The sequence below is a fragment of the Spermophilus citellus genome (assembly GCF_964194105.1).
Source record: "Spermophilus citellus genome assembly, chromosome: 13".
Taxonomy (NCBI): Eukaryota; Metazoa; Chordata; class Mammalia; order Rodentia; family Sciuridae; genus Spermophilus; species Spermophilus citellus.
The window spans coordinates 103,597,915-103,604,250 of NC_138193.1; positions in this window are offsets into that span (position 1 = coordinate 103,597,915).

The following is a 6,336-nucleotide window of genomic DNA, read 5'->3' on the forward strand; positions in this document are numbered from 1 at the left end:
CACTAAAGAGATGTTAACTCATGTTCCACTAAGAATTTGCAGACGACCAAGACCTCAGGACTGTCTGTTCCAGGTGGATAGAGATTTGAAGGAGAGAGACCTAACTTCTGGGAAATTTGGAGCTATGCCTTTCTCATCCGACTCCTTTCTCACACCAAAATGTACAATCAACACTTGAGAACACCAAGTCCTCAAGTGCTGATTGTAGTAGTTTTTTTTTTTTTTTTTGGTAGATGGACATAATACCTTCATTTTTATTTATTTTTTATGTGTGCAGAGGATTGAACCATGCCTCATGATTGCTAGTGCTCTACCACTGAGCTACAACCCCAGCCCCAATTAGTTGCTTTTTAATTCTAAAAATCTTGAGTAAATTTTTTGATAATCTCTTAAGTGTTCACAAGACTGGTTTTCTGGGACTCTGAGCTACTCTGATTTAGTAGTCAGTGTTGCATGAATCAGACCAGTAGAGGTCATTGCATCTCTAGTGCTTGGTTTCTTTAAAAAGTGCCCCAGACTTAGATGTGGAGTATGTAAATGCCTTAATTCTTGCCAAAGCAGCAGGAAGGAGTGGGGAGACAAGTGGAACTTTAGAGTTATAGCAGCTCTGGGTTCAAATCTTGGTCTTGCTGTTTACTGGATGTTGACTTTGGATAAGCCCTCTTATATGTAAATAGAGACTAAAAGTGCTTCTTTCAGAGATTTTGTGGGGCACACATTAGGAATATGAAGAATTAGCAAAGCATTTGGTACACAGTGAACATGCAATATGTCTGTCTTCTTCCAGAATACCCAAGGATATTCTGTGTAACACAATTTCCAAATCATGTGAACCTACTCGTAGTCATTTGTGCCCAGTGATTTGTCTCTTTTCTCTTTATATGTGAACTAGGGACAATCATTATCTCAAAAGGTATAGATTATGACCTATTTTAAATACATCATTTTGATTCATGAGTGGACATGGCAAAAAAAAATCAATAACACTAACTGTATATTGACCCACATCTTTCAAAAGGGTGTTTTTCCTTAAAATGTCCTTGAGAGTAGGAGGAAGAGGTGGTATCATTACTGCTTACAGACAGAGGCTAGCTGAAGTCTAGAGAAGTTTGCCTGATGCCATTCCTTTCTATCAGAACTAGGATAATTATCCAGGCCACTGCTTCCCTGGCTTAAGAAAATGTCCTTTGTCTGTCTCACAGGATGTAGACCTGGTTGTACTGAGTCCTTTGACACCTCTCCTAAAACTATTCCAGCTGTGAAGCTGAGGGGCCCTCAGAGCCTGGACTGGAGACCTGTTTAAATAACCCTGTAAAATAAGCCTCCTGGCATCAGGCATTCAGTCAGCATTTTCAATTTACCAAAAATGTAAATCATCTTAACAATAATCACATTGAAGCAGTATCTGCAGCCAGTAGTGCTTGAAAATAAAAAGGCAAAGGACCTGGAGCTGAGGTTGTGGCTCAGCAGTAGAGTGCTCGCCTAGCACGTGTGAAGTGCTGGGTTCGATCCTCAGCACCACATAAAAATAAAATAAAGGTATTGTGTCCAACTGCAACTATATATATATATATATATATATATATATATATATATATATATATATATATATATATATATATATATATTTTTTTTTTTTTTTTTTTTTTTTTAAGGAAAAGGGCCTATAATCTACCTTCATGTGGGTAGAGACTTGTAGTCTACCTTCATTCTTACATTGACTCAAAGCATTAAAAGAACAGCCTTTCAGACTAGGCTCCCAGTTGAAAGGCAGAGATCTATTAAACAGCAGATTTATTAGGATGTTGGAATAGAAATCTTTGCATTTTTGATCGGATGATTCTAAATATACAAGCAGTTTTTGCCATTTTGGAAGGTCAACATTTCTTGTTTTGGCACAAAATAATACTGAGGAAACACAGACAACTTCTCTTAAATTAGTTCTACTTCGGTGCTTATATAAAGAAATTTTCCAGGGCCAGGGATATAGCAGTGGTAGACAGCTTGACTGGCCAGTGCTGGGCCCTGGATTCTGGTACTACAAAAATAAAATAATAAAAACAAAACAAATAAACAAAAAAATAAAAAAAAAAAAAGAAAAAGAATTCTTCCAAACCTGAGCAAAGGATTCAGTCATTCTGACCGCAGAGGGGTCAGCCTTCTTTGATGGTGACTCTCTCCTCCATTGCCAAACAGGCAACTTATCAGATTTATCTGGCTTGGGCCTAAATGAGCTATCCAGACAATCATCAGAAAAGGTCCATATTTTTTGGACAATCACTGGGGCATGCCTAACACGCTGACTCTGCAGCATGTCCCTTTAAGACAATGTGGCAAGTCCTTAGAAGAAGCTAATGCAAGTTGTTAGCTGAGCCTGATAAAAGCTTTTTCTAGCTAAGGTGATAAACATTGCCACCTTAATCTACAGATGAAAGGACCTTAATGATATTATTTAAGCTGTTTTACCCTAAGTGCTTCAGCACAACAGGAACAGCAGTTGATTTAGTTCCTTCACCATCAGAAAGCATCTTAAACTGGCTACCAGTGACTAGTGATGGAGCTGATGGGAGGGCACATTCCAAGTGGATTTGATGTTTCCTCTTGGGAACTGAAGAAATAAGACCTTGAATTCACCACCAGTTAATCAACATCCACTGTGTTCTGTGCCAGCCCTCTGCTACAGATTCAGAAATAGAAGATGGCTTCTCTTAGGATGTTGTCTAGGATAGGAGACAAAAATGGGAACCAACACAAAACCATTTAAAGGTAGTATTTTATAAGTCTACAAGGAATAGTGGGGATCCACAGAAGCAATAGCAATCTTTTTTCTAGAGAGGGCTGTTTACATTGATTCTTTGATAAGTAAATAAGAATGTAAAGCTGAGAAGGTATAGTGTGTCAAATCCTGGGCAGAGTTCAGACAGATACACACATTTTAAGATTTAATCCCTGTGCTCAGAGATCTCAATCTTGTCTGAGAGGACAAGGACAAACCCTCAACTGTTTGTTGTTGAATGAATGCATGAAAGTAATACTGTCATAGAAGCTTGTGCAGTTTCTCTGGGAACACAGAGCAACTAATCTACTTGGAATGAGAAGCCATGCCATTTGTGTTGGTCTTTGACAGATAAAGAGGAATTTGTCTAGCCAAGAAGGGAGGAGCAGGCATTTCAGGCATAAACTTATGAGGAAAGCCATTCATGTTCTTAGGTGGCTAGAACTGAGGTTTATGGCTGTGAATGCCTGAAACTAAATCTAGAGAGAAGTTGGATGGAGGCAGGTTGCCCCACCCTTGTGAGCTATGTTGAGTTCCTAGACCAAATTCTGCAAGGAAGTATAGCCCTTCCTGGTACAGGATTCATAGTGGGATGGGGGAAGTCATTTGTGTGGCTATCTGTTACCATGTCCAGCACTGTTCTGATACTCTGTGAATACAAAGAACTAAGTCCTTGCCTTCATTAAGTTTACATTCTAGTTCAGAAAAAAAGATTAAATAAATAAATAATAAAACAAGCCAAAAAAATAAATAAAACAAACCCAACACTTTATGTCAGATACAAGAAAAATTACAGTAGGGTCACAGGACAGTAATGGAAAATTAGATATAAGGTCAGGAAAGATTCTCTGAAGTGTTATATGAGGAAAGAACTGAATGAAATGTGGAAACATAAATGCACCAAATTGCTTTCACTAATGACTTAGGAAATGAATTCTAATTTCGGCTTTAGCCTTTTCTATTTGGATGGCCTGGAAAACCTGTTTTAAGCTCATAGAGCACCAATATAATTATTGAGATGCTCAATAAATGTTAGGTGACTAGAGTAGTTACCAAATTATATTTGAATAAGTGCTTCTTCTTTTTTCAATATTAGAACCTAAGTTCCTGTTACAGGCTTTAGAATGCCTTTTGTCATGCTAACCTAGATAAAGAGCTTCTTTTCTCTGAAAACACCTCTCCAACACTTATACTGACCCCTTACAGAGTTACGATGTCTACATTTTTATACCAAGGGGAGTATTTGGCTGTATTCAGCTTAAATTCAAATCTGAAAGTTCTTCCAAATGGTAGTAAGAGACGTATATATCATTTAGGGTGCCTATGTCAGTGATGGAAGATTCTTTGTAGATATTCAAGCAGCTTTATAGGATACTACTCACCACTGTACCACCAGGGCCCAGCACAATGCTTGCTACATAATAGATCTTATATAAATATTTGAATAAATGAGTCTCAGAAAAGTTAGGAAATATCTCCAATGTCACAGAAACAACCTGTAGCAGAAAAGAAACTGAGCTACGCATGTCTGACAAAAAGGTTTTAGCCATGTCACCCAAAATACAAGCCATTCCCTCAAAGACTAATCTTACAAAGCCTCGAGTAGGTAGACAAGAACAAGCCCCCAAATATAGAGGTAAGAGGGAGAAACCAATTCCAAGATCCAAGAGGCAGACCTTAAGGGCAGAATTTCAGACACATGATAGTCATAAAGCGATAACCAAACACATAAACAGTAAGCTGTTGTAAGTCTGTGTATCAACAACACAACCGGATCAGCAAAGAATCAGTGCAACATAGAATGCTTTAAAAATGATTGGCATAACTCAGGTTATGAAATAAGTCCTTGAGGAAGAGAAAGTAAAAACTCACATTAAAGTGCATAAAGTTAGGGCTTGGGGATATAGTTCAGTTGGTAGAGTGCTTGCCTTGCATGCACAAGGCCCTGGGTTCAATCCCCAGCAACACACACACACACCACAAAGGGCATACAGTTATAGCTAAATGAATACAGATAAGTCATTCCTCACACATTATTCATCTCAAAATCTCAAGAACAGCTCTGGAGAGGAACATCATTACCCTAGGTACATATATGATTGCACAAATGGTGACTCTACATCAGGTACAACCAGATTGAAATGTTGTGCTCTATTTGTGTACAATGAATTGAAATGCATTCTGCTGTCGTGTATAATTAATTACAACAAAAAGAAAAAAGGCAGATCTAGATATTGTTATAAGTATTTGCCTGGATTAGATGGTCCTACTGATTATCATAGCTCCGAGTAATGCACAAATTAAGACAAGCAGACCATTGGGAGAACATTTAAATGGGATTTATTGGCGGGGGGGAGCAATACAGTCTTTATAGAATTACTGATAATAAAAATTTTGTGAAGAACTTAGGTAAGCACTCAGTATATGATTGATACTTATATAATAAATGTCAGTTTTCCTCCTTCCTCAGCAATTTGTACTACTTCTAATTTTTATTATAAATAACAATGGGCATTTGTGTACAAGTTTTTATGTGGACATTTTCTTTTTGCCTTGGGTATATGCCTAGGAGAATTGCATGGTAATTCTACATTTAACTATTTGAGTGAACATCAGACTTTTTCCAAAGTGGCTGTCCCATTTTACACTACTGCTGGATTATGAAGGTACCAATTTCTCCATTGCCTTCATCCTTATTTTTTATATTTTAGCCATTCTATTGAATGTGAGGCAATAACAAGTTATGGTTTTGATTTGTATTTTGGTAGCTAATAATGTCAAGAATTTTTTCATGTGCTTACTGATAATTTGTATATCTTCTTTGGAGAAATGTGTACTCTGCTCATTTTAAAGTTATCTTTTGATTATTGATTTGCAAGAATTCTTTATACAAGTCCCTTAGCACAGGATTTGCAAATATTTTTTTTCCCATTTCATGGGTTGTCTCTTCACATTTTTCTTCTTCAGTGATGGGTATTGAATCTAGGGCCTTGTGCGTACTGGACAAACACTCTACCACTGGGCTGCATCTTCAGCTCTTTTTACCTAGTTTGAGACAAGGTCTCACTAAGTTGCCCAGGCTGGACCCAAATTTGTAATCCTCCTGCCTCACCCTCCTGAGTGGTGGTATGACAGTGGTGTATGACAGTATGCACCACCATGGCAGCTCTCTTCATTCTCTTAATGCTGTCCTTCATAACACAAGTTTTGATGATATCTACTTTATCTTTCTTTTGTGGTGTCATATCTAAGAAGCCCTTGCCTAAACCAAAGCCCTGAAGATTTATACCTATTTCCTCCTAAGAGTTTTTATAGTTTTTACTTCCTATATTCAAGGATTTGATCCACTTTATAGTAATTTTTAAGCAATATATAACATGAAATACGGATTAAGCTTCATTTTCATATAAATATCCAATATTCTCAACAGCATCTACTGAAAGACTATTGTTTCCCCATTGAACTGTCTTGACTCTGGTTGAAAATCAATTTATCATAAATGTGAGGGCATATTTCTAGATTCTTGATTCTATCCCCTTGATCTATACTGACCCACATGT